General features: G+C 38.0%; 1 long non-coding RNA gene across 1 annotated transcript in view; it reads left to right on the top strand.

The window, feature by feature from the left end:
- The first annotated feature begins 997 nt into the window (after positions 1–997).
- LOC141544538 (uncharacterized) overlaps positions 998–7,353 on the top strand; it is a 31,879-nt gene continuing 25,523 nt past the window's right edge. Inside the window, exon 1 of the long non-coding RNA XR_012482643.1 lies at positions 998–1,513. This is a non-coding gene — a long non-coding RNA (uncharacterized LOC141544538). The remainder of the gene's footprint in view (positions 1,514–7,353) is intronic.

Raw genomic sequence — 7,353 nt, 5'->3', positions numbered from 1 at the left:
CCCTAATTTCATTTTGGTTCCCTAAATCTAAACCTCATCAAGGTCAGTAAGAATATGGGTAGTATTTGAACTCAGGTCTTGCTAATTCTAACTTGAGCATTTTATCTACTAAATCATGTAGGTGCCAATTTTCTTGTGTGAAGCACAACTTCTTTGAAGAATAAATTGGTTGAAGATTGAGTGGAACCTTGGAAATACTTGATCAACTGGCTGGTTAGCAGATAATTTCCTTTCTTCCAGAAGTACCAGAGTCACTGCTTCCTGTGGGCATGGCCAAAAATGATATATTAATAAAAAATAAATTCAGAAGGAGACATGAATAGACAATTTTTTTAAACTACCATGTTAAATTTAATATATCATTTTGTTCAGTCATTTTAATCATGTTTGACTCTTTGTGACCTATCTGGGATTTCTTGGCAAAGATACTGGAATGATTTGTCATTTCCTTTTCCAGCCCATTTTATAGACAAGAAACTGATGCAAACAGAATGAAATGAGTACCTAGGGTTTTCAAAGCTAGTAAGTGCCTGAGGCCAGATTAAACTCATGAAGATAAATCTTCCTGGTTCCAAGTTCAGTGCTTTCCACTGCACCACCTGCTGCCTAAAATTTAATATACTTAAAAAAACCCAAACACCTATATATATCAAGGTCACAAGTTCATGTGCAATATTATTTTTTGTTCTTTTGTATATGGAAATGTTTTTATTTGATGATTAAATTCCTAACAAAAATGGAATAAAAGAAAAAGCAGGCTTGTGTTCCTTTCACTTCCATTCCCAGAATCAATAGAAGGCTTGTTCTTCTCTTGAACAGTTGTTCTGAGCAGACTCCTGACCAAATATATTCTAGGGCAATATCATTAACCAACCTGATATGGGAACTAAACAAACAGGGTGAATCAGCTCCGATTCATGCTTCTTGGCAGCTTCTCCTTTTCTTTCTCTAATTTCTCAGCTTGTTTTTCCAGGATACTTGATTGTGAGCAACCGTGTGTCCTGATATCAGAGAACAGGAAGCTTATCGTAGCAAGTAGCTGTTTGTCTCTTGGCCTGCTCCCATGTAGAGGGCCTGGCGGCTCTCTGATGCCTTGTTCTTGTACAGTAGAAAGCCAGAGGGCACAGGATGCAGTCCAGAGGTGATGGCACTCAGGAGAGATGATTTTTTTTTCTCTCACCCATAATGGCAGAAGACTATTATACCATTTGAAGGGATCCAGAACAGAATGTTTTTCTTCCTGAATTACACAGGTATGAAGCTAAGAAATTGTTCTGTAATCTTTAAAACATTGTCCAGAATGTGCACAGCATACTGGGCTTGGAAAGTTTGGATCTTGCTTCTTTTGCCTAAGACTGATGTGACCTCTGGCCTTCAAAATCATGATGCTTCTTCTGATGGATCATCCTGGAATTTCCCTAGTGCCTGGGTCCTCCTTACCTTAGAAGAGTCTCCTATGCTGCCCTGATCACTGTGGTATATTCTTCCACAAAGTCTTCCCCCCATTTCTTTGGTGAGTTTCTCCTGGAGCTTTCATTTTGTGGAAGGACCCAGGCTGGCTTGCCTTTGTTCTCCTCCTAACCCTGTTCCTTACTTTCTGGACTTCAAAATTATGCTCCCATTCTGGGAACTTTCATCCTCCTGGATCTAGCCTTCCCATCTGCTACTGCTTTTCAGTTCCATTTTATGTGATCCACTAGAATGTGAATTCCTCAAGAGCAAAGACTCAATTTCCTTTTGCTTGTGTTTGTTTTCCCAGCATTTAGCATAATACTTGGCACATAAATGTTTAATAAGTTCTCCCTCCCTCCCTCCTTCCTTCCTTCCTTCCTTCCTTCCTTCCTTCCTTCCTTCCTTCCTTCCTTCCTTCCTTCCTTCCTTCCTTCCTTCCTTCCTTCCTTCCTTCCTTCCTTCCTTCCTTCCTTCCTTCCTTCCTTCCTTCCATTTCTTCCCTGGAATAAAGTCCTATGTTTACATCTTAGTAATAGCTCTGGTTATAATTTAATGGAACAAGATGTTTCTCTCCTAGAATAAACTTATTAATTCTAAACTTATCACCCTGTTGCTAACTTGAGGCTTAATTGACAACATCTCCCTTATTCTACTTTCTCTAGGGAGCTGGAGGGTTGAGTATCAAACTCCTCCATATATCTGTCTTTCTAGAGGACAGCCAGGTGACACAGTAGATGGGCCTAGAGCCAGTAAAATCTGAATTTAAATCATAAAAATGGCTCTCACTTTCTAGGTGCGTGATCCTGGATAAGTCACTAAACTCTCTTTGTCTTGGTTTCCTCATGTGAAAATGAGAAGAAAATGGTAAACCACTCTAGCATCTTTGCCAAAACTCCATAAATGGGTCATGAAGAGTTGTACACAACTTAAAAATATCTTTCTAAACATAGAGAGCACAGACTAGATTCTCCACTCATTCTACTTTGCATCTGCTTCTTTGCCTGGTTCCAAATCCATGGAACAATGGCTTATTGACCGTTCTTGAAAATGGCACTCTTTATCTACATCTACATGTTGTTTAACCAGATCTTCAAGCATGTGGATGATGTCCATGTGTACGTGGAAAATAAGTAGGCAAAAGTTTGTTAGGGTTGAATGATCGTCATGATTTGTATGTTTATTTTCTCCTTTTAACCTCTAAGGGTTAATGAAATAAACTAAGAGAAAAGATGATAATTAGCTAAGGGGATATTTGGGAGATTAATTTCTAAAAGGTGGCAATTACTTAATGTGATATGGATTTCAGCAGGAACTAGATTTCCTTAAGAACAAAAAAGTATTAAACTAAATTCATTAAAAATTCCTCTATAGATTGCCGCAATGAGGCCATCCCCTTTTAACAGATTATCCAATCTTTTAATTTGTCCAAGTATTCTCTTTCTCTCTCTCTCTGTCTCTCTGTCTCTGTCTCTCTCTCTCTCTCTCTCTCTCTCTCTCTCTCTCTACTTTTTTTCTCTCTCTCTCTTCTCTCTCTCTCTCTCTCTCTCTCTCTTACTTTTTTTCTCTCTCTCTCTTCTCTCTCTCTCTCTCTCACTTTTTTTCTCTCTCTCTCTTCTCTCTCTCTCTCTCTCTCTCTCTCTCTCTCTCTCTCTCTCTCTCTCTCTCTCTCTTCTCTCTCACACATACATACACACACGCACACACACACCTATCTGACTATTTTTCCTTTATGGCATCTTAGGCAAGCCACTTCACATTCTTGAGGCCCAGTTTTCTCATCTGAAAACTGAAGTGGCTAGACTTGAAAACCTAAGAGGCTCTTCTCAGCTCTGACCCAACGACCTCATAACACTTAGTGCACTTAATACAATGCAATGTAGAATCTCCTTCTAATCCACCCTTTCCAGGATTATTTTGTGACTTACTTTTCACTTGGTTTACATTCCAGCCAAACTGTACCAATCTCCATTTCTTATTCATATCTTGCCATTTTTGCATAGGGGTTTATTAGTTATATTTGGGCAAGAGGAAAGTAATTATCTAGTGAATGATCTAATGGTTCAGGAATCTTTAGGATATTGGAGGACTTGACCCTTGACCTTCTGGCTGGACTTGCTGGGTCACTTTAGCAAAGTCACCCCATCTGTGTCTTGGATAGGAAAAGTCCTCTATCACTTGGGATCCTTGGCCTAAAGGGATGACTGAGCAGAAGGAATCCAAGGAATTTATTGAATGTGAACTCTGCATGCTAGGTGTTGAACAAGACCCTCTAGAAGAATGGGCCTGGTCTGCTAAGCTATTGCATAAGAAGAAACCTGAAACTCACTGTTATCTCACCTTTCAGAATTCTTATACCATAGGGCTGAATTCTTTAGCTAGTATGTAAGACATGTTATATTGTTTCATTAATCTTTTCTGCTAGTAAAAATTCCAATTTCTGTACTTATTCAAGGAGGTTGAAAACTGAGCAAGTTAACCTCTGTTTTGGCAGAATGGGGAAAAAGCAGGTCTCCCCACTTCCTGTTCAGCCAAAAGAAATATTCTATTTAGATTAAGCAAGATTTATTTTTGGTCTTTTTACAGAAGCCTCTTATAGCTCCTTGTCTTGTTATTCATTTTTTGGACTCTTCCCTTCAAATTGTCCAGGATAGATGGCATGCATGTTGCTGAAGCAACACAGGACTAGCTAGAAATATTTGGAATCATATGGATTAAAAAAAGCAACATCCCACTATCCAAGGCTATTCCAGGGCATAAAAGAGATGATAGGGAGGATGTCTTAAGTTACTTTTATTGGTTAAAAAAAAAAAAAGAGGAGGTTAAAAGTTTAAATTTATGGATCATGAATGGATCGTGGCCTTGGAGACTATTTAATGGAGTGCTCTCATTGCATAGATGAGGAAAATGAGACTCAGAGAATTTAGTTACCTTCTTCAAAGTCACACAGCTCAATCTAACATTCATTCAGTGACTTTCATAATGTCAAATCCTTTATGTGTCCCCTCCCCCCCTTTTTTTGGCAAAGATAATTTCCTTCTCCAGAGGAGCCAGTAAATCCATTTTATCAGGAAAACAGAGATTCACATAGCTAGGAAGTGTTTGAGGCTGGATTTGAACTCAGGTCATCCTGACTTCATATCCAGGACTCTTTCCATGGAGTTACAGACAGCACCAAAATGGATATTTAATTTTTCAAACATTTCTTGAGCACCTCCTCTGCTGATATTTTGGGTACAGTCAATAGAGTGCTATTTTGGAAAAAAATAGCTCAAATACATCTTTAGGCACTTACTAATTACATGACCCTGGGCAAACCATGTAATTTCTCCCAGTCTCCATTTTCTTATCTGTAAAGTGGGGATAATAATAGAACCAAACTCTCAGGGTTCTTTTGAGGACAAAATGAGATAATATTTGTAAACTACTTTCCAAACCTTAAAAGTGGTATACAAATTGTTGTTCAGTCTTTTTACAGTCATGTCTGGCTTTTTGGGGTTTTTTTGACAAAGATGCTGGAGTAATTTGCCATTTCCTTCTCTAGCTTATTTTACAGATGAGGAAACTAAAACAAAGAGCGTTAAATGAGTTGCCCTAGTAGACACATAATCAGTGTCTGAGGTGGGATTTGAATTTATGAAGATGAATCTTCCTAACTCTAGGTTTGGTGTTCTATCCACTGTACCATCTAGGGACCATTAATAGAACTGTGATGGGAATGAGGATGCAAAAAAATAAAAAAGATCTGGGTATTTGGCCAGAAGGAATTCAATGATTTTAATTCATCCATTAAATAATTTGGAGATATTTTCACATTTCCAAATCCAATCCAGAATTGGTCTCTTCCCAGAGCTCTAGTTCTGCCTCTCCAACTGCCTGCTCAATATCTCTACCTGGACATCTTGTCTGGCTGGCATCTCACACAGGTATAAAATTTAACTCTTCCTTCCTTCTCTAAACCAACCCCTTTCCCCAAACTATCTTGTTTCTCTTGATAGCACCAGCATTTTTCAAAGATGATCAGGCTTAATCTTCAGTCACATTTGACTCCTTTTTTTCTTGTGTCTAATATCTGATCCCAGAATTTGTAGATGGAAAAAGCTTTAGAGACAAGCTCTCCTTTTATAGGTGAGTTGAGGATTATTAAAGCTCTAAGTCATATAGATCACAGAACGAAGATTCAAAACCAGAATCTCTCAATCCAAATTTCTAGTTCTGCTCCATTATATTGTCCTCCTATTTTTCTATGGATTCTACCTGTATAATATTTCTCCTTCCTTCTTTTTCTCCTTCCCTTTCTTTCTTTCCTTTTTTTCTTTCTTCTTTTTCCTTCTTTCCTCCTTCCCTCCCTTCCTTTTCCTTCCTTCCTTCTCTCTCTCTCTCTCTCTCTCTCTCTCTCTCTCTCTCTCTCTCTCTTCTCTCTCTCTCTCTCTCTCTCTCTCTCTGTTTTTATCTTTATTTCTCTCTTTCCTTCCTTTCTTTTTTTTCTCTTTTTCTTTCTTTTTTATATAGGGCAATTTTTGTCTGACATGACAAAAATCTAAAAGTCATTCTTGATCCCATAAATAGACAATATGATTATTTCTTTGCTCTTTGGTAGACCTCTGTAGATTGGCTTCCTACAATATTTCTCATCTTTGCTTATTTCTCTTCTTGAATTGTTATTACCTAATTCAACTCTTTACTGTTTTTGGAAGCCAGATCCCCATATACTCTTGATCCAGCACCACATGGTATCATTGTCTATTCCTTGAACCAAACTTTCCCATCTCTACATGGTCTACCTGTGCTTGGAATGCTCTCTCTCCTCATCTTCTCATTCTGGCTTTCTTCAAGTTACAACTAAAATCCTTTCTTCTACAAGAAGTCTTTCACTATCTCTCAATTCTTCCAGAGTTCTGTTGATTATTTTCAATTAATCTTGTATATTTTGTGTGTAGTTGTTTGCATGCTTTTCCCACCCCAATTAGACTGTAAATTCCTTGAGGGTAGGAACTATATTTTGTTTCTCTTTGTATCATTTGTGCTTGGCACAGTGCGTGGTGCATAATTGGTGTTTTGTAAATGCTTATTGATGGACAAATCAGTTTTATTGACTTCTCCAATTTTTCCTTTTTTCCCCTTCTCCAGTTCATCCTTTACATAGCTGCTAAAACAATCTTTTTATAACTATTCTGGTTGTCAGGCAGGTTTGGTGATTCAAGGTTCACATTAGATGAGAAGAGATATTCACAGGCCATAAAATATTTAACAAAGATAAATTTATTTGATCATAAAGAAGATCAATTAAGATATAACATTGATTCAGGTGAAGTGCTTCTGCATCTGTTAGGGAGGCAAAGCCCAATCAGAGACATAAATTGACTTTCATGGCAGTGGGAATTCCATGAGGCTTGAGGATCATAAACTGGGATTTTTATACTTTAGGTAATGAGGAGATTATCTCAGATCCCTGGACCAGTCAAATCCTAAACCATCTTTCCTTTTGAAGTGAAACCAGCCTAGCCTATGCAAGATACATGCAAATTACCACACATGTTCAGGTGAGAATGTGCCTCTGCTCAGAAACCTTCATTGTCTCCTTCTTAATTAGAGGATAAAATAGAACACACTTTAATGGACATCTGCAGCCTGCCTCCTACTTATCATTAAATCTGTGGTTCACATTATTCTTCACCCACTCCACAATTCAGCCAAATTGTACTGTATTAGTACCAATTTTGTCCTTACCCTCTCCACCTTTATGAATTTGTGTGACTATTCTCTAGGTCCTAGAATACTTTTTTTTTTTTAAATTTCCTTCTGCTGAGAAACTCCTCTTCCTTCTTTTCTACTACCTAGTACAGTGCCTGTCACATAGTAAGGGCTTGTTGATTGACTGAGGGTCTAGTTTCAGAACTCTCT

The sequence above is a fragment of the Sminthopsis crassicaudata genome, chromosome 5 (assembly GCF_048593235.1).
Source record: "Sminthopsis crassicaudata isolate SCR6 chromosome 5, ASM4859323v1, whole genome shotgun sequence".
NCBI lineage: Eukaryota > Metazoa > Chordata > Mammalia > Dasyuromorphia > Dasyuridae > Sminthopsis > Sminthopsis crassicaudata.
Note: the sequence above shows the minus strand (reverse complement) of the source record. Positions and strands in the feature narration are given on the sequence as shown.